This window comes from Muntiacus reevesi, chromosome 12 (genome assembly GCF_963930625.1).
Source record: "Muntiacus reevesi chromosome 12, mMunRee1.1, whole genome shotgun sequence".
NCBI lineage: Eukaryota > Metazoa > Chordata > Mammalia > Artiodactyla > Cervidae > Muntiacus > Muntiacus reevesi.
This window is the reverse complement of record NC_089260.1, coordinates 50,606,850-50,629,113: the sequence shown is the minus strand read 5'-3', so window position 1 is coordinate 50,629,113 and position 22,264 is coordinate 50,606,850. Positions and strand designations below refer to the sequence as shown.

The window sequence follows — 22,264 nt, the reverse complement described above, 5'->3', positions numbered from 1 at the left end:
AACTTAGGAAGTTGGGATGCACCAAAAATCCTTGTGTTGCCATTTCAAACTTGAGAAGAAAGGTAAGAAGAAGCAGTACTGCTATTTGTCTAAGCTTTTCTAGAAACTAGAAAATTAGCTAGTAATTAGCTAATTACTATGTCATCTTCAGTTCCTTCATCCATGTGTTTGCAGACTTTTCATGGATTTTCATCACAAAACAGTGTCGAGTGCTTTGTTAAGATGTAAGTGAATTGTCATTACTAGGTACTTTCATGTATTCATTCAATAATGTCAAAAGACATGATGTGGTCTGATGTAGCTTAGGCTCTTATAAATATGTACTGATAACAAGGCTACATATCCTTCTTTCCCAGATAGACAAAATTAATTTCCTCGTTGTATCTTCAATAACTTTTGAGATATCAAGAAACAAGTCGTTTTAGTGATAAACAATTGACTCTATCTCTTCTGGAGTTGACTCACATCATTTTCTATAGTGCTGAAATAATTCCTTTGATGACCATAATAAATCAAAGATATCTTTCCCAATAATTTGCTGCCTCATAATCCTGATAAGATTGTTAATCTTTATTATTGCCTGTCTAGACTCTCGCATCTAGAGGTTGATGATGACAAATCTGAATTGTACATTAATCCCTCTCGAGTTTGTTTGCAAGCTTATTATCTGAAATTTATAAACCAGCTTCTGTTTATACACCCCTGGAACAAGAATATGACACTGGATTGTTTCAGAGTCTCCATGTACATAGTAATTGTTGATCAATAAAACATTCTTTAAGTGATTTAGCTAGTTAACTTTTGGCAGGGCCAAATAGACTATAGGATGAAATAGATGGCGGACAAAAGTCTGCTAAAGCCTGATAATCGTGCTTACTGTGAGTGAGAGACACTCAGAGGTTAGAATCACGTTCGTGCACTCTGATCCCTTCCTTCTCCATACTGCAAAGAACCATGTACTCTCCTCAGTGTTGTTCAATCGCTAAGTTGTGTCCAACTCTTTCGCGACCCCATGGACTGTAGCCTACCAGCCCCCTCTGTCCATGGGATTCTCCAGGCAAACATACCTGAGTGGGTTGCCATTTCCATTTCCTTCTCCTGGGGATCTTCCTGATCTAGGGATCCAACTCATGTCTCCTGAACTGGCAGGAGGATTCTTCACCACTAAGCCACCAGGGAAGCCCTTACTCTGCATTATATTAAGGTCACTTTTAAAATTATTATTATTATCTTCCTTACTACTATTGGGTTTTCTCAGGTAGATATTGTATTTCTTGAAAATAAAGCTTATGTTTTTATTTATCCATTTCTGACCAGTCTTTATCACCCAGTGCAGTGAGCCACACAGTATACATATGACAGTTAATGAATGGGACTGACATGTAGGTTTGGAAGTTAAAGCCATGACCCGTGGGTGGGGTCATGCAGTTGATAGCTGAGCTCCATCAGTAATATAAAACCTTTCATTCTGTTTTCTTGTTAACAAAACATTTTAACACAGAAACAACAACCTTGGGCTACGGTGATAGAAGTAAAGTCTGATGTTGTAAAGAACAATATTATATAGGAACCTGGAATGTTAGGTCCATGAATGAGGAAAAATTGGAAGTGGCCAAACAGGAGATGGCAAGAGTGAACATTGACATTTTAGGAATCAGTGAACTAAAATGGACGGGAATGGGTGAATTTAATTCAGATGATCATTATATCTACTACTGTGGGCAAATAATCTCTTAGAAGAAATGGAATAGCCCTCATAGTCAACAAGAGTCGGAAATGCAGTACTTGGGTGCAAACTCAGAAATGACAGAATGATTTCTGTTCATTTCCAAGGCAAACTATTCAATATCACAGTAATCCAAGTCTATGCCCCAACCACTAATACCAAAGAAGCTGAAGTTGAATGGTTCTGTGATGACCTACAAGACGCCTAGAACTAACACCAGTAAAAGATGTCCTTTTCATCATAGGGGACTGGAATGCCAAAGTAGGAAGTCAACAGATACCTGGAGTAATAGGAAAATTTGGCCTTGGAGCACAAAATGAAGCAGGGCAAAGGCTAACAGAGTTTTGCCAAGGGAACAGACTGATCATAGTAAACACCCTCTTCCAACAACACAAGAGACAACTCTATACATGGACATCACCAGATGGTCAATACTGAAATGAGATTTATTATATTTTTGCAACGGAAAATGGAGAAACTCTATACAGTCTGCAAAAACAAGACCAAGAGTTGACTGTAGCTCAGATCATGAATTCCCTACTGCCAAATTCAGATTTAAACTGAAGAAAGTAGGGAAAACCACTAGACCATTCAAGTATGACCCAAATCAATCCCGTTTGATTATACAGTGGAAGTGATAAATAGATTCAACAGATCAGATCTGATAGAGTTCCTGAAGAACTATGGACAGAGGTTCTTAACATTGTACAGGAGGTAGTGATCAAAACCATCCCCAAGAAAAAGAAAAGCAAAAAGGCAAAATGGTTGTCTGAGGAGGCCTTACAAACAGCTGAGAAAAGAATAGAAGCAAAAGGCAAAGAAGTAAAGGAAAGACATTCCCACCTGAATGTAGAGTTCCAAAAAATAGTAAGGAGAGATGAGAAAGCCTTCCTCAGGGATCAGTGCAAAGAAATAGAGGAAAACAATAGAATGGAAAAGACTAGAGATCTCTTCAAGAAAATTAGAGATACCAATGGAACACTTCATGCATAGATGGGCACAGTAAAGGACAGAAATGATATGGACCAAACAGAAGCAGAAGATATTAAGAAGAGGTGGGAAGAATACACAGAACTTTACAAGAAATATCATCATGACCCAGATAACCACGATGGGGGGATCACTCACCTAGAGTCAAACATCCTGAAGTCTGAAGTCAAGTGGGCCTTAGGAAGCATCACACGAATAAAGCTAGTGGAGCTGATGGAATTCCAGTTGAGCTATTTCAAATCCTAAAGATGATGCTGTGAAAATGCTGCACTCAATATGCCAGCAAATTTGGAACACTCAGTAGTGGCCACAGGACTGGAAATGGTCAGTTTTCATTCCAATCCCAAAGAAAGGCAATGCCAAAGAATGTTCAAACTATTACACTGTTGCACTTGTCTCACATTCTAGCAAGTAATGCTCAAAATTCTCCAAGCTAGGTTTCAACAGTATGTGAACTGAGAACTTCCAGATGTTCAAGCTGTATTTAGAAAAGGTAGTGGAAACATATTAAATTGCCATCATCTGTTGTATCATAGAAAAAGCAAGAGAATTTCAGAAAAGCATCTACCACTGCTTCATTGACTACACTAAAGGCTTTGACTGTGTGGATCACAACAAACTGTGGAAAATTATTCAAGAGATGGGAACACCGGAGCATCTTACTTGCCTCCTTAGAAATCTGTATGCAGGTCAAGAAGCAGCAGTTAGAACTGGGCATGGAACAATGGACTGGTTCCAAATTGGGAAAAAAGTCTATCAAGACTGTATATTTAACTTATATGCAGAATACATTATGTGAAATGGGGACTGGGTGAAGCCCAAGTTGGAACCAAGATTGCAGGAAGATATATGAATAACCTCAGATAGGCAGATGACACCACTCTTATGGCAAAAAGCAAAGAGGAACTAAAGAGCCTCTTGATGAAAGAAGAGAGAGGAAAATGTGGCTTAAAACTCAGCATTCAAAAAACAAAGATCAAGGCATCAAGATCCATTACTTCATGGCAAATAGATAGGGAAACAATGGAAGCCATGACAGACTTTATTATCTTGGGCTCCAAAATCACTGCAGATGGTGACTGAAGGCAAGAGATTAAAAGAGGCTTGCTCTTTGGAAGAAAAGCTATGACCAACCTAGATAGCATATTAAAAAGCACAGACATTAATTTACTGACAATAGTCCATCTAGTCAAAGCTATGGTTTCCCAGTAGTCATGTATGGATGTGAGAGTTGGACTATAAAGAAAGCTGAATGTCAAAGAATTGATGTTTTTGAACTGTGGTGTTGGAGCAGACTCTTGAGAGTCCCTTGGACTGCAAGGAGATCAAACCAGTCCATCCTAAAGGGAATCGGTCCTGAATATTCAGTCCTGATGCTGAAACTGAAGCTCCAGCACTTTGGCCACCTGATGCGAAGAACTGATTCATTGGAAAAGATCCTGATGCTGGGAAAGATTGAAGGCAGGAGGAGAAGGGGGTGACAGAGGATAAGATGGCTGGATGGCATCACCAACTCTCTGGACATGAGTTTGAGCAAGCTCCAGGAGTTGGTGATGGACAGTGAGGTCTGGCGTGCTGCAATCCACAGGGTCTCAAAGAGTCAGACATGGCTGAGTGACAGAACTGAACTGAACTGAAGGTCTATGAGTCAGTTCCTTTGGGAAACCAGATGTGGTGAGTGAAAGTTAGTTCCTGGAGGGCTCAGGGGAAGGGGAAAAGAATCTGCCTACAACGCAGGAAACCTGGGTTTGATCTCTGGGTGGGAAGATCCCCTGGAGAAGGGAGTGGATACCCACTCCAGAATTCTTGCCTGGACAGGAGCCTGGCGGGCCACAGTCTATGGGGTTGCAAAGCATTACTACCATTAATTATATGCTTATAACCTATCAGACACATTATATACATCCATAGTTAATCAACAAATTTGAAAAATAAGTGCAATTATCCCGATTCTGAGGATGAGAAAATGAAGTACAGAGCATGCAGAGCAGTTAGGTTATTTACTGAAAGTCACTTAGCTAATAAATTGCACTACCTTATGTGGCTTGAATCTATAGCCAAAGAACTCAGAAACTCATGAACTGGTAAAAACTTTATATTATGGTAACAAAATAACATGAAGTGGCCTTTACAGAGTTTATTCCCCACTATTTTGGGGTTGTTTCCTGGTCAGGGACCTTGTTCTATGCAGTAATTAAAAATCTACTATAGACCGAGTTTGAGTGAAGAATTTCTTTGGGCGTATCACTAATATAAGGGCTTCCCAGGTGGCACTAGTGGTGAAGAATCTGTTTGTCAGTGCAGGAGAAGCAAGAGACGTGGGTTAGATCCCTGGGTTGGGAAGATCCCCTGGAGGAGGAAATGGAAACCCACTCCAGTACTTTTGTCTGGAAATTCCGATGGACAGAGGAGCCTGGCAGGCTACAGTCCACGGGGTCACAAGGAGTCAGACGTGACAGCACACACACACATCACTAACATAGATGCCTGTTTTTTACAGGTAATTGTCTAATTCTCTAGCTTTGCGCAGTGGCAGTATCGTAGCTAATGAGGTTTATCCGAGGCGCGATTATTGCTAATACAGGTAATTGTCTAATTCTCTACCTGCACTTACTTTATGGCAAGATACTTAAATTTGCAGCTGCATATAGATATTGATAGAGTTCAAATTATTCTATACAGAGAAATTTAAAATTACAGTACAGAACCACATTTGGCCACCAGAGGGCAGCAATGCAAGATTCTGAAAGCCTTTCAAATAAAATCTCTTCCTGAGACTATATTCTTAAATTTTATAATTCGGCATGTGTACTACTGAAATATACTCTTACAATATCTCAGGAGAAACATATATTTCATTCCAGCATAAGGAAAATGAACTTAAACTCTGAATTACCGGAAGCCTGGATTGACGAGGTTTTAATATATAGACATGTTTACAATAATTAACAGGATAAATTATTTTTTAAAGAGTCTATCACATTCATTATAGCATATAAATGTATAATTTCAAGTATGAATGTGTCTTATCTTGAAGTGGAATAGACAAATAGACAGTGTATTTGATTGCACTTGTTAGCAGGAGCTTCAAGTTAGACTGTGGACTTTACAATAATAACACTACATTTTAATAACACAGTGTATGATTTAGGCTGTTCTCTCCCAGGCAGTCTGGATTAGTGGTTTTTTTTTTATACGTTTCAACACCAAATTCAAATAAGGTGATGTTTGAAGTAGTAATCATTAGGATAATAGCAAATGGATTCTGAATAGTTGACCAAGCATTTTCCTATAATTGATCTCATTTTGTGATTGATAGCTGGTAGACTGATTTACGTATCAGTTCGACTATTATAGAAAGATATTATAATATTTGTTTAGGAAATACTTTCTTAACTCTTTCTTTCTTTCCTAGATGACTGCTTGGGCCTCCTGGCAAACATAAACAGATCAGTTTGAAAAATATGCTTCGTTTTATGGAAGATCACCCATAACATTTTTCAGGTTTTGCTGGTGGTTCAACGGTAAAGAGTCCACCTGCCAATGCAGGAGGTACAAGAGACATGGGTTCGATCCCGGGGTCCAGAAGATCCCCTGGAGGAGGAAATGGCAACCCACTCCAGTACTTCTGCCTGGAGAACCCCATGGACAGCGGAGCCTGGTGGGCTACAGTCTGTGGGGTCACAGAGTCGGACACGACTGAGCAACTAAGCGGTACCCACACACACCCCTCTGTCTCAAACTCTTAGATGATTGATACCCTAGGGGGCCCCTCTGGTAAGAGTTACTCTGCCCCTCCTGCGTAACAATTAGTGAGGCTTTGTGAAATGACAGATAGCATTCCTGGATTATATTCAATTTAAAATTACAATTAAAGAAATTAAAAATCACTTAACTCCACATCTAGTGTCAAACCTGGGGCTTAACAGGTTCCCTACACGTCTGAGAATTCATTAACGTTCCTTTTCCTTTGTTCTTTCACGTGTCTTGACTTCACGCTTAGTGTACTGATCCTTCCTCAGCCATGCAAGAAGATCTAAAAGTATCTGTCTACAATACTTATTTTTTAATTCCGAACAATTCCTCTCCCAAGGTTAGTGCTAATTATACTGTCAGGATGCGGTGGTGGGGTTAGCTTAGTTAAAAAGAAAGAAACGCAAGGAAAAAAAAGGCTATTGATAACTTGAGGCGACGTTCTGAGTGTGAGAACACAGCAGAAACACTTGGTGGATGGGGAATTAAATTTCCACATGACTGTATGGATGTGCGTAGATGATTCAGTGAGTCAAAGATAATGAGCCTTTATTTGCTTGGCTCCATATCCAAGGCTCTTCAATTGATTTCTATTTCAAAAGCATCTTCCCGTCTGTCCTAAGAGAAAAGGTGAGGCAGCCTCTTCTGCTCCTCCCTGCTTGTTTGGGGGTTATATATACTGTGTCCTAGCCCTAGTTATCAATTCCACTGTTTGTAAAAGTGAGCTGCTAATCAAGGGTGTCTCTTTTGTCCCCGCTACCCTCACTGGGTTGTCTTGAGCACCTTTCTTAGGCTCTCTGAACCTGTTTCATCATCAGTAACAAGGAGGTGTCAATGCCTACCTATTACCAGCTGTGCAAGTATGCACAATGAGCCCTGGCATAGTGCCTGGGATGCTCCTAACCCCCCTTGCTCCTTTATGCTCTTTTAATCTTTCCTCAAATTCTTCTTCCGAGAGTGATCGCGGTCAGCATTTTGCAGACTGACAGTTCTCAGGTCTCCTTTCTGCTTTGAGTTCTTTCTTCTTTAAAAAATTTATCTGTTTGGGTCTTAGTTGTAGCACGTAGGATCTTTAGTCTTCGTTGCAGTATGCAGGATTTTTTTTGTGTGTGTGTGACATGTGGGATCTAGTTCCCTGACTAGGGATCAAGTCTGGGCCCCTTTAATTGAGAACTTTGCTTTACGTTCTTTCTCTGCATATTCCCTTAACTTTAAAAAAGTGAGGTATAATTGACATGTAAAATTATCAGTTTCAGATGTGCATATTGTCTTACTAAAACGATTCCAAGATATCTGGATTTATCAGACTTGTAAAATTTAAACAAAGCTTTGAGGGCTCAAATAAGGTTGCAAACATTTTATTTAGCCAAGTATTTAAAAAAAAAATCTACCATCTACAGTCATCATCATTTAATAAAAGAAGGGGGCTTCCCCGGTGGCTCAGCTGGTGAAGAACACACCTGCCAGTGCAAGAGAAGAGGGTTCGGTCCTGGGTGGAGAAGATCCCCTGGAGAAGGAAATGGCAAGCTACTCTAATCATCTTGCCTGGAGAATCCCCATGGACAGAGGAGCCTGGCAGGCTACAGTCCATGGGGCCTCAAAGAGTCAGACACAAGTGAGTGCACATGCATGCACACACACACACACACACACACACACACACACGATATTTTAACAACCAAAGGATATAATTTTGAAATAAAGGATAGTTTTAAATGTAGTCCATCTAGTATGACAGGAATGTAAGCAAAGTTGTTGCTCAGGCTCTGTGAGGAGGGAATGGCCCTGTGTCACACGCAGTATAAACCAGGAACTCCTGTCTAGTGTCCTGGGGGTCACAGATAAAGCGTCTTTCCTCCAAAATACATGCACGCTTCAGAAACTGGGCAAGCTTGAGAAGGTGTGGGAGGTATGTTGGAGACATTAGGGAGTCACTGGCAAGAAAAAGAAAGATGCAGAGAGGTTGAAGGAGCAGGGAAGAGAAAGAAACAGCCTGAGGTCGAGGCGGGAGCTTGAGTAGAGGCCATGGGTAGAAAGACGAGAGATGGGGAAAGAGGACTTTCAACGTTGGGCACTTTCCTCCCCAGAAACTAAAGTAAAAAAGTTAGTTACCTTTCATAGGCTAATGACTGCGGAACCTATATTTCTGCCCTGAATTCTATTTTTGAACCTTGAACAGAGCCAGCTACCTGCTGAATATCTCGACTTGAATGTGTCTCGACTTGAATGCCCTGCTGGGCCCACTTGTCACTTATATTGTCCGACATTGTTCAGTTGCAAATTCATTTTGAACAGAAACCACATGTATCCTTGTTTAGGCCAGAATGGGGGAATTCGCAGGATTAGGCGATGAAGTCCTGGACACCTGGGACCAGGGACTCCAGTGCGCTGGGCTCTGCCCCAATCACTTGGCCTGGATTCCCTGGTATGTTGGATTTATTCCAGCCGAGTGTGTCCTACCCTTTCAGTACGACGGCTGGCAGTTCTCAGGTTCCCATTTCAGAGCTCCTACTAGGAGAGGAAAAGCTCTTTTCTTCAGCTCCATTCCAAATGTACCCGAGAAGGACTCTGACGGCCTGTCCTCACACTCAGTTCTCCTGGGATACCCGCCACACGCTACTGCAGAGGCCAGCTCAATGGACTGCAAGCTCCTTGGGACCTGTGTCCCTCGCATGCCTTTCCCAGCACCTGGCGTGACACAGACTCACGTATAGAGGGGCTGAGTGTGTCACAGAGCTGTGACTTAACTCCTAGGAAGCTGAACCTGACCCTGGGGGCGGGGGGAGGAGGCTCCATCAGAGGAAGGGATGGCCCTTACCACCCTGACGAGCTCCAGCCTATGTGTGTCAAAGGGAGCAGAGATGCGTGTTTATGGTGTGGGTCTCCCAGCTCGCCCTGTGACTCAGAACTCTCACAGGAGCCCTTCAGAAATTGGATGAAGGGACTTCCCTGGTGGTCCAGTTGTTGCGAGTTCACCTCTCAATGCAGGGGGCACAGGTTCCATCCCTGGTCTGGGAAGATTCCACATGTTTTGGGGTCACTAGGCCCTTGCAGGACAACTGCTGAGCCCGCATGCTGCAATAACCGAAGCTCACACGCCTAGAGCTCATGCTGCTCAAGAGAAGCCACTGCAGAGAGAAGCCCTTGTGCTGCAATTAGAGAAAGCCCACACTTAGCAGTGAAGACCCAGTGCAGCCAAAATAAATAAAAATTTAAAAAAGAAACCGGGTGAAGATAAATGATAATGTTGCAAGGGTTTATGTAAAAAATAACTGTGGAGTCCTTGCTTGATGCTTGTGGTCAAGGCCTTTTTGTAGCCTGCCTTCAGTTATTCAGAGGAAGACATTTCAAAAACAGTGCTTCATCCTCTTCCTCCTCCTCATCACTTCTAATAACTCCGCATTGCAAATCTGCATTATTTCTCCTTCACCAAAAGTCAATCAGTCTAAAAGCACTCATTTTATGGACAATTATTGCATATTCTACTGATGCAGAGCACATTTAATGACAAGAAATAAAAAGAATTGGCTGTGACTGCGTGCTTGTCACCTTTGATAGCCTGGATAGTTTTATTTCCCTGTTGTGTAGAGAAGATTGTGTGATGTCTGACATGGGGGCCACCATATTCATTACATGCTCAGTCCTTCCATCTGTTTGTTTCTCGTTGATTTTTTAAAAATTATGTTTATTTATTTTAAATTGATTGATGATTGCTTTATAATATTGGTTTGACTTCTGTCATACATCAATATGGATTAGCCATTGGTGTACATATGCCCCCTTCTTTTGAACCTCCCTCCAACCTCCCACCGCATCCCACCCCTCTAGGTTGTTACAGAGCCTTGGTTTGAGTTTTGTGAGTCACACAGCAAATTTCCATTGGTTATCTATTTTATGTATGTTAGTGTATATGCTTCCATGCTAGTTCCAGTTGATTTTTGAGGGTACATCAAGATATAGAAAAGTTTTCCTCCTCTCTCCCACAAAAAAGGAAAAAAACCCCACAATGATTACTTTTACTGTTGATTTACAGTCGCTAAGTCACATTCAACTCTTTGTGACCCCATGGACTTCAGCACGCTGGGCTCGTCTGTCCTAGACCATCTCTCAGAGTTTGCTCAAATTCATGTCCATCCAAGCATTTCATCCTCTGTCATCCCCATCTCCTTTTATCTTCAGTCTTTCCCAGCATCAAGGTCTTTTACTTTTACTATGGTAATGGAAACCACAAAACTTCTCGTTGGAATAGATAATCAGGAAAATTGTCTAGAAGGAACAGGAAACCTATGTTGGGTATTGGTGCTTCCTTTTCTCAATGCCATTGGACTGAAGGGAGAGGCCACACTGCTCATGGCCTCCTGTAGCCTGCAGAGGCTGAGGGCAAGAGGGTGGGGAACAGCTTTTATCTTATTAGAGAAGAGTCACTTCTGTTTTGTCCAAGGTGCTGTGCTTGCTAAGATTATCACTGATAATTCTGTGTCTGGTAAGCTTTGCTTGGGTTTCCCTGGTGGCTCAGTGGTAAATAATCTGCCTGCAATGCAGGAGATGCAGGTCTGATTCCTGGGTTGGGAGGATCCCCTGGAGTAGGGCATGGCAACCAATTCCAGTATTCTTGCCTGGAGAATCCCATGGACAGAGAAACCTTGAGGGCTGCAGTCCATGGGGTAACAGAGAGTTGGACACGGCTAAAGTGACTTAGCAAGCAAACTTTGCTCACCACAGTCAGAAGTGTTGACCCAGATTCTAGTAAGAAAAGACAGAGAGCCCTAGCTGGTGGCACTGGAAAGAAATCAACCTTGGGTGTTCAGTGGAAGGACAGGGCTGAAGCTCCAGTGCTTTGGCCACCTGATGCAAAGAGCTGACTCATTGGAGAAGACCCTGATGCTGGGAAAGACTGAAGGCAGGAGGAGAAAGGGACGACAGAGAATGAGATGGTTGGACGGCATCACCGGCTAAATGGACATGAGTTTGAGCAAGCTCTGGGAAATAGTGAAAGACAGGGAAGCCTGCTGTGTTGAAATCCATGGAGCGGCAGAGTCAGACCCGACTGAGCGACTGAACAACTGAACAACTGCCCCAGGGGCGGTGTGGTGGAGTAGAAAGGTTCCAGGTTCCACAGCCCGGGGCTGGTTTCTGGCTCTGTAACAGTTAGGAGAAAGTCCTGAGTGTCAGTTTCATCAACCTGTAAAATAGGCTCCCTAATTCCTACCTTGACACTTTATTGTGGGAGTCAACAATAAGAAACATAGCTAAAGAAAACATATTGAGATCTTTCTCTAAAACAGCTCCATGCTGTGTCTTTTATAAACTCATTTGATTTAAACAAATGATGGTATTTCATCCTCTTGATGTGGTATGGGGTGGTTTCTTGGTATTTCCTGTTACCAGAGGAGAGACAGGTTTACAGGGGTTGAGGAACTTCCAGTAGGTTAAATAGCTATGAGAACACAGACAGGTATGTCCTAAAGGTGTGGCCATAGCATTGACACAAATCTTTCTTAAGCTTAGAACTGTTAGGAACCCTTTTTCCTAAAAAATTTATTTTATTTATTTGGCTGCATGGGGTCTTTGGGAAAGTGAAAAGTGAAAGTGGTGGTCTCTAGGTCGTGTCCGATTCTTTGTGACCCCGTGGACTGTAGCCCACCAGGATCCTCTTTCCCTGGGATTCTCCAGGCAAGAATACTGTAGTGGGTACCCATTCCCTTCTCCAGGGGATCTTCCCAACCCAGGGATTGAACCCAGGTCTCCCACACTGCAGGCAGATTCTTTACCATTATAGCCACCAAGGCTTATAGTTCACATCTTTATTATGGATGTGGATTATTTTTTTCAGAGTTGGTTAATTTCCACAAGCTGAAGATTAGTATGTGTTTGATAGTACAGGGAAGACATCGGTGCTTTGCTCTTTATGGTGCATGCTAAGCAGCTCAGTCGTGTCCGGCTCTTTGCGACCCCATGGACTGTAGCCCACCAGACTCCTTTCTCCATGGAATTCTCCAGGCAAGAATACTGGAGAGGGTTGCATTTCCTGCTCCAGGGGATCTTCCCAACCCAGGGATTGTACCTTCATCTCTGGCATCTTCTGCATTGGCAGGCAGATTCTTTTCCTCTGGATACTAGGGAAGTCCCATCATATTTTAAACTAAACATTTTTGAATAGGTGACTTATGGTCCAGAATTTTAAAAGTCTAAAAAGGAGAATTGGTGTTTAAATGAACAAATCTATATAGTATGCCAGAACTGGTTAATATATATATGTATATATATTTTACCATTTTTATTTTCTCTCTGCCAATCAAAAATATGAATGATCCCAGAATGGTTATGTAGAACATATGGATGACCGTCTTTTTTGGCATTTCTTGTCACAGCTAACTTTCAAACACCAGGGAGGCCAATTTTTAGAAGGACGGATAAGTACAATCATGTACTATACACCTATGTATACCTACACGGGTTCTCTCTTGATGACAGAGATGCAGTTTTGGAGAGAAGAGTCACAATATTGACAAGGAAACACGTGGTGTGTTGGAATGAGTGGATCTTCAGTCAGTCATGGGCACGTTGCTGGCTGCACAGCATAGCATTTCAAGATACCGCATCTAGATTTGTGTCACTGGGAAGGCTTCGGAGAGAACAGATGTGAAATGCTAAGCCAAATGAGTGTGTGAGTTTTGCACATCTGTCCCTTTAATTTCTTGTATTTTTGCTTCATTATCTGCGCCATTGGACTGCTATATCTGTCATAGGCCGACAGATGGCAATATTATAAGATCATTTTTTTAAGATGGTTAAAATGAACGATAGTCTCTGCTGCTCTGAGATTAGTGAGATGGAAGAAACAAGATCTTTATTGGTGGTCTCTTTGGTATTTACAAAATCTTTTTCTCTAAATTTTTCATAAAATATTAGCCATATTTTTTTTCACTTCACTGCTGCCTCTCTATGATTGGTTTTCTTTTTTTTCTCTTTTGCTTAAATTTTAAATTTTTTACTCCATAGTTAAATCCATCTTTCTTGTATTCTATGTGCAAATATGGTGGTAAAGAATTTGCCTGCCAATGCAGAAGATGCAAGAGACACGGGTTTGATCCCTGGGTCGAGAAGATTCTCCTGGAATAGGAAATGGCAACTCACTCCAGTATTCCTGCCTGGAGAATTCTCTGGGCAGAGGAGCCTGGCGGGCTACATACAGTCCATGGGGTCGGACAAGACTGAACGATTGAGCACGTGTACAAATATAAACCTGCTAGTAATGAAGGCAAAGAGTGTAACCATATAACTATTATTAATTAAGTAGTACTAGGCATATAACATAATGAATTTAAATGAAATTGGTTCTTTTGGAGAACAAGAGATAAACAAGCCACACTCATATTATACCTCTTTTATTTTTAAAATAACTTTTAGACTGGAAGAAGTGTTTTATTTTTTAATTAATTTCTTTAATTGGAGGATAGTTGCTGCACAATATTGTTTTAGCTTCTGCTCTACAATGAAGTGAATCAGCTATATGTATACATACGGATGCATTTTGAGCCTCCCTACCCCTCTCCCCACCTCCCACCCCTCTAGCTCCTCAGAGAGCCCCTAGTTGAGCTCCCTATGCTACACAGCGACTTCCCGGGAGCTATCCATTTCACACATGGTGGTGTATATAAGTCAGTGCTGCTCTCTCCGTTTGTCCCACCCTCTCCGTGGACGAAGTGTTTTTTATTTTAGAACCAAGTGTTTACAATTTGTAAAGATCTCAAAAAGGTAAATTTTGGATTTTGGATACTATGCTTCTCTTCTCACTAGGTTCAGAATCATGTTAAATCTGACCCCTGTGGAGACCCTCGAAAGACATTTAAGAAGCTCTGGCTTCTGGTAGTTGGGGAGAGCTTTTGAGTAAAAGGCTTAAGATAGGAGAGAGATGGGGTTGAAGGCATTGAACCTGCGCTGTTGCCGGAAGGAGGCACTTCCTCCTGGTGCATCAGCTACATCCAGACGGAAGCCCGCCCTCCCCCCCCTTTAAAAAAATTATTTCTTGTATTATTATCATTATTTTTGGCTGTGCTGGGTCTTTGGTGCTGTGAGCTGACTTTCTCTAGTTGCAGCGAGCATTGGCTGCTCTTCCTTGCAGCGCGCAGGCTTCTCACTGCGATGGCTTCTCTTGTTTCAGAGCGCAGGCTGTAGGTGCGCGGGCTCAGTAGTTGCGGCTCGCAGGCTCTAGAGAGCGGGCTCAGTAGTTGCAGCATCCAGGCTCAGTAGACGGCGGCTCACAGGCTCTAGAGAGCGGGCTCAGTAGCCTGGCACATAGGCTTAGCTGCTACTTGGCATGTGGTATCTTCCCGGACCTGGGTTTGAACCCGTGTCGCCTGCATCGACCACCAGGGAAGTCCCACGACTCCTTTTTACTTGTAACTTTCCTGTCCCCTTTTTTCTGCCCCACAGCCTGCTGGGCCCTGAGATCAGCTCACCTGATATCTCTACCTGCGGGCTGTGATCTCTGTCTACCCACAGAGTTCCAAACCTCAACCACATATGAGGGTTAGAAATATATTCCCAGGTCCGACGGCTCTTAGAGCCCCATTCCTGCTGATCAGCCACTTTCTGGACGCCCAGCACCTGCTGTATTCACCGGCATTTTGAATGCACTGTGCCCGGGAGCGTCATGTCCTTCTTGAACCAGCTCTGGTGTCCTACTTAATACAATCCATTTCCCACAAGTGCAGGTTAGAGGACTGGTCCACAGGTCCTTCATATCTGGTTCCTGAGAGATACCCAACAAAAAAAGATGGGAAAAGGTCTGGCTATTTATCACCCCTCTGAAGATTCACAGTACTTAAAATTGTAGCACAAGCTCAGACAAGATTTGCAGAAGAAAATGCTTTTAACTCATTTAAACTGGATTCCCCTGCTTGTTTGAACACAGAATCCCTTTCTAAGGGATTTCTGGTAGAAACTTTGAGAACTACAGCCTAGGAGTCATGTGTGCTTTATCCTTTCCTCCTCCTCCCTTGCTGAAAAAATAGAGATACAACTTGCATACTGTGCAGCACACAGATATTAAACATATAGCGCGATTTTGTGTACGTTCATACTTGTGTAACCAAAGCCGGATCAAATGATAGAGCTTACTCTGTGATTCCACCTACATGAAATTTAAGACTAGTCAAAACTAATCTGTGATGACATAAGTTAGAATATTGATTACCTCTGGGGGTGGGCCAGGAATGGGGGTGGGGAGGCAACATGCAGACTTGGGAAGGGCCTGCAAGAAAGTTATGGGGTTCTGGAAATATTCTACACCTTCCCCACTGGTATTTGCATCACTAGAATCTTTATGCTCCCATGGTTTGAAAGTTTGAATGGTCCTTACTGCCTTATTTTTCTATTTTTTACTTTTTGGCTGAGCCCCACAGTGGCATCTGGGATCCTAGTTCCCTGACCAGGGATTGAACCCATGCTCCCTGCATTGGAAGCTTGGTGTCCTAACCACTGGACTACCAGGGAAGTCCCATTGCCTTCTTGCTTTGTGTGCCCAGGGAACCTCATTTCTCCCCTTTACGTCACTGCCCTGTTTATCCTGGGCTATGCTCTTCCCTTTTCCTGCGCCACCCCCTACACTGCTGATACTTCTCATATTTCTGACATCACCATAGATGTCACTTGCTGCTAAAGTTGAGCTCAGAATCCTCTTTATGCACCCACCACATTCTGAGTTTTTATTCTATCACCCTGGGCTGCAGTACCCTATTTAAGTATCTGCCTCTCCATCAGGCTGTCATTTCCTTGAGGGCAAACATCTTTTTTTTTCTTTTTTAAATATTTATTTAGCTATTTATTTTTGGCTGCACCGGATTTTTGTTGCTGCATGCAGGTTTTCTCTAACTGTGGCGAGCAGGGGGCTTCTCTTGTTGCTGAGCATGAGCTCTAAGCCCAAGGGCTCAGTAGTTGGAGCACACAGGCTTAGTTGCTCTAAGGCATGTGGGATCTTAGTTTCTGGACCAGGGATCGAACCTATGTTCCCTGCATTCTCAGTTTGGAGTCTTAACCACTGGACCACCAGGGAAGTCCTTATCAGTGTCTTTTACATGTTGATTCTTTCAATGGTTTAAAGAATATCCCACAGATTTGTTTTTAATAAGATTTTTACAAACTTTTAACTATAGAAGAACACAAATCAATCAGACTTCAGGTAAGAGAGGTTACCTATACTTATTATCGCTATACAGCATTTGAAGATTTCTAATCATCCACCTGGAAGCAGGAAATCGAAGAAGGAATGAGATGTAGCAGAAAGAGCAGTAGGTCAAGAATCTTTGGTCTCATTTTGATTCCTAACTCTTCTATTCATTAACTATGTGACCTTGAATAATTCGCTTCGCTCACTGTGCTCATCCGTAAAAGAGACATCTGAAGTTGCAACTTGCTAAGTTCTTTTTCAGTGTTAGACTCTTATGATCAGCTGCAGCAGCAGGAATAGATAGAGCTATCTCTGATTTAAAGGAAACCCCGTCTGTGAAATTTTGGCTTTATCAAAGAAGCTAAGTTTTAAGTATGTTTTTTTGCCCTACACTTTTTACAGCGTCACTGTGTTTTCTCAGCATCATTAACTACAACACATTCTCAATCCTCACCTTACCTGACTTGTCAACAGCGTTTACCAGTTGGTTACTCTGTCCTCCTTGTTGACCCCTTGGAAATCCCATCTCTTTGTCCCTTTCTACTTTCTTGATGGCCCTCCATCACCGTGTACTTTCCTCTTATTTTCCTAACTTCTAAACAGTAGTGAGCCCAGGGCCAAAACCCAGTTCTCTCTTTTGCCTACATTCATTCTTACGATCCTCTTGTTGTTTAGTTGCTAAATCATGTCTGATTCTTTTGCGACCCCCTGGACTATAGCCCACCAGGCTCCTCTGTCCATGGAATTCTCCAGGCAAGGATACTGGAGTGGGTTACCATTTTCTCCTCCAGAGGCTCTTCCAACCCAGTGATTGAACTTGAATCTCGTGCATTGTCAGGTGGATTCTTTGCCACCTGAACCACCACGGAAGCCCTATGATCTTGTATTAGTAGTATAGTGCTTCATAACAGATTATCCCGAAATTAGCATCTTAGAACAATACACATTTATTATCTTAGAGTTTCTGTAATATGCGTCAGGAATATGGGCAAAGCGTAGGTGGGTCCTCTAATTTATAATTTCTCAAGAGGCTGCAGTCAAGGTGTCAGCAGAGACTGGGGTCTCATTTGAAGACTTGACTGAGAAAGGGTGTATATTCACACTCACAGGGCTGTTGGCACAGTTCAGTTCCTTTGGACTGTTAGGACCACTGCCTCTGTTTCTAGCTGGTTGTTGCCTGGAGGTTTCTCCCAGTGTCTTGCCATATGAGCCTCACTAACGTGGGCGATAATTTTATCATCCTTTAAAAAGATAACATTTATTTATTTATGACTGCATTGGGTTTTCACTGCTGCTCAGGCTCTCTCTGGTTGTAGTAAGTGGGGGCTATTCTCTGGTTGTTGCACATGGTTTTCTTATTGCGGTAGCTTCTCTTATTTCTGAGCACAGGCTTTAGGCACACAGGCTCAGTAGTTGTGGGGCATGGGCTCCCATGTGGCATGTTCCCTGGTCAGAGATCGAACCCATGTCTCCGGCACTGGCAGGCAGGTTCTCATCCACTGTACCATCAGGGAAGTCCATTTCACCCTTTACGTAAGATATACTTCTATCTCCTCTCTCTCACCGCAAATTAATCATAAACTTAATTATATTTAATTGGCATCTCAAATTTAACGTGTCCAAAACTTAATTCCTAATGTGCAACTCATGTCTCCACCCCAAATATGCTCTTCTTGCAGTTTTTACCTTTGCAGTCAATGGCAATCAGGATTTTACAGTTTCACATGCTCAAACCTTGCAGTCATCCATGGCTTCTCTCTCTTTCTCATTCACATCAATCCATCGGCAAAGCCTGTTGACTCTACCTGCAGAAGAATTTATACCCAGAGCCCAACTATTTTTTTGCTACCTCCCCTGCTACCATCCTGGTCCAGGCCACCAACACCTTAATCTGTTGTCTTTGTGCCAGTGAGGAGCCTCCATTGCTCTGAAGGTGAGGAGCAATTCTGTGGAAGGACTTGTTCCCATCAGAGCTGGATACTTGGTTAGCCCGGGCTTTCTGTTGGGATAATACCCTGAGGTTCCTTCTACGTTCCTTAGAGAAGACCCTCGGCAGAAAGTTAGCTCAATGAATAGTGGTCAGAGAAGCACCAATGATGTTATATCTGCCCTTGCACACAACTGTCTCCTGAGGATGACGGTGTGTGACCTGAGAGTGTCCTGTTCTCCAGCCAGGCACTGGACAACAGAGGAGATGAACAGTTGTGCTGTTTCCTTTTGGTTTACCAGATGTGAAATAGCTCTCCCCTTTCTTATTAATAAAAGGTAAAATTAAGAATGTTCAGTTTGATGAGTACAAGGAGTTGGGTGATAGACGATTCAAGCGGAGTATTTTTAATTACTCTGGCTCATCCAGATGTCATTGTACAATAAAGTGCATGCAGCTTTAGGCCATAAATCTGTCCCTTAGAATTTGTGTGAAAGTATCAGATTCTAAAGGCATTAAAAATTAAATAGAAGAAAGGCTTAACGTTTTAATAGTGCTTTACATCCTGGAAAATTTCCAAGCATTCTTACATGCATGACTTTGTTCATTTGTTCAACCCAAATTTATTGAATACATACCATATGCTGGGCTCTGTGCTAGGCACCACGAATAAAACAAAGAACAAGAAAGACAAATATGAGGCTTGTGATCCATAGAGGGAGAAGACAAGGGACCACCACCAACAGAGAGGAGTCTGATGATCTAGGAAAGAAGTGGAGGAGAAATTCAAGAGAGAAGGTTAGAGAAAAAGCCTGAAGGTCACAATGGAGCTTGAATCTCAGTACCAATCCTCTCTGACTTACAATGAGGTTACCTTCTCCCCCATTAACCCATCCTAAGTTGAAAATATCATAAGTTGAATATGCATTTACTAGGCTAACGTACTAAACATCATAGGTTAGACTGCTGCTGCTGCTGCTAAGTCACTTCAGTCGTGTCTGACTCTATGTGACCCCATAGATGGCAGCCCACCAGGTTCCCCCGTCCCTGGGATTCTCCAGGCAAGAACAAAGGAGTGGGTTGCCATTTCCTTCTCCAATCCCTGAAAGTGAAAAGGGAAAGTGAAGTCGCTCAGTCGTGTCCGACTCTTCGTGACCCCATAGACTGCAGCCCACCAGGCTCCTCCGTACATGGGATTTTCTAGGCAAGAGTACTGGAGTGGGGTGCCATTGCCTTCTCTGATAGGTTAGACTAGCCTACCTTAAATGTGCTCAGAAAATGTACATGAGCCTACAGTTGACCAAAATCCTCTAGCACAAAGCCTATTTTATGATACAGTGTTAACTGTCTTATGCAACTGATTGAATACTGTATTGAAAGTGAAAATCAGAGTGGTCGTCTGAATCCAGAGTAGTTGGAGGCATATCGGTTATTTACCTTCATGATTGTGTGGCTCACTGTCACTGCCAATGTCATGAGAGAGGATCGTCAGCAAGTTGCTAGCCCTGGGAGAGATCAAAATTAAAAATCTGAAGGCCATTTTTACTGGATGTTTATTGCTTTTGTACCATCATACAGTTGAAAAATTAAGTCGAACCACTGTAAGTCAAGGGCCATGATTGAAGTTTGTTACACAAAGAAGTGACATGATCAGGTTTGTGGCTCTTAATTCTCCTTCTAGGCAAGTATTTAAAACTTCTCCTGGTACTTCCCTGGAAGTCCAGTTTTTAAGGCTCCATGCTTCCAATGCAGGAGGTGCATGTTCTATCCCTGGTCGGGGAACCAAGGTCTCACCTGCCTCAGGTGCAGTCAAGAAAAAAATAAAATAAAAACCTTCCCCTCCCCTCAAAAAACCAAATAAATCACTTCCCATATAATAGGTTAGTTTTATGTTTTAAAATTTCTTTTCTTGTTATATTTACTTAGCTAGGCCATGGCTACCATGGCAAAAAGCAGTTGCTACACCTAAGGAAAATCAATACTCCCCCATTTTTGCTTTCTACTCTCAAGCATAACAGCAAAGGAATTCTTGAGTATGAGATAAATCAGAGTTTGAAGCTTAATTTTACCACTTATCGTTTTCAGATTTGTGAAAATTTGAAAAAAAATCTTCTATCTCCTTCTATCTTTCTGTTTCCCTTGTCTGTAAAATAAAGAGAGTAGTATCAGAATATCTACAGAATAGCTTTCAACTTGCAAGTTTTGCGGTCTTTCTCCTGGAGGCAGTGGGATACTTCCAGCAAGTTCTTAATTAGTATAATATATGACATCTGTTTAAGATGCCACTCATTTTTACATTACAGTCTCTGTTCTTGGTTCAATCTACTCACATGACTTTATCTACCAACACATACATGCAAGCAATTGACTTTCCCCCAAGATTCCAAACTAACTAAAAACTATTACTGTGCTCATTGTTGGGACTGCAGATATAAAAGATTGAGAAGATATAAATGGTGAGCTTCCCTGATGATTCAGATGGTAAAGAATACACCTGCAATGTAGGAGACCCAGGTTCGATCCCTGGGTCGGGAAGATCCCCTAGAGAAGGGAATGGCAACCCACTCCAGTATTCGTGCCTGGAGAATTTGATGGACAGAGGAGCCTTGCAGGACACAGTCCATGGGATCTATTCCTGTGCTCACTGATGTGATTAGAGATATAGAAAATTGAGAAGATATAAAAGAACTGTTACATTCTATCACACCATCAAGCTTCATGGCATGAACAAAACTGGCTGACAACCAAGTCTTAGAATTGATTAATTGACTTGTTGGTCATTAGGAAGAATGCAACAGCTTGTATTATCAAATGGTATCATGTTAGGTTTAATGCTGTGAGAGTGGGATTGCCTCAGATCAGTCCAGGAACCTCTGAACTTCACAGTCACAGCATGGTTTTGACCCAGTGAACCACATCCACCGCCACATGGACTTGCATTGGCCTTGAGAAAGAACACCCACTCCTTCTCCTAGGTGTGAGGCTCTCCTTGTAATTTAGGTGGTGACATGCTGTTTGATTTTCCTGCTTTCTTTCTCCCCCAAACAGACCATATTGGCCAATTCAATGTGGTCATAAATCCATTTTCCTTAAAATTTTTTTTTGCAAATGCTGGGCACGGCTAAAGCTGAAAATTGGCACTTGGGCACAGCGGGGGACACATTTGCTGTTTTGAATTTAGGTTTTCATTTTATCCAGTAACACACTCCCACTCTCTCCTCCCTAGCAGCTTGGAGGATGTTCCCTTGAGTCTGTATTTATTGCAAAAATATAGAGCCACAGGCCAGGTTTTAATTCTATTAACTTTTCTGTGCAATGGATGTTCAGAAGAGAAATGTTGATTAAATTTATACATAAAGGCTAGAAATTTGGAGACAAAGTATTTTCTGAGGTATAACTGCTTCTCTAGTGTCCTTTCTCTAGGACTTTAACTATTAATTTAGATCCAAGGCCCACTTTGCTTCTTCCACTTGCCTGTGTGGTTTGCTTGTAAAGAGTTTGCTTATGGAAGCTAAATGTCTTGGTTTTAAATAGGAGTGTGATATTATTACTGCTCATGGCAACCTCCAGCCTAATTTAATAATTCGCCTGATACAGTTTCTCTAATTGAATCGCGTCAGTTATCGACAACATTAAGGACTCAACGTTACCTGTTGTTCCAGTGCTCTGCTCACTCCCTCTGAACAGGAGGCTGAAG

At 42.3% G+C, this 22,264-nt stretch overlaps 1 non-coding gene across 1 annotated transcript; it reads left to right on the top strand.

Moving 5' to 3' along the window:
• Positions 1-5,234: 5,234 nt before the first annotated feature.
• Positions 5,235-5,372, top strand: LOC136145329 (U4 spliceosomal RNA). The gene has a single exon (XR_010658766.1). It is a non-coding gene; the product is annotated as a U4 spliceosomal RNA (small nuclear RNA).
• Positions 5,373-22,264: the final 16,892 nt, after the last annotated feature.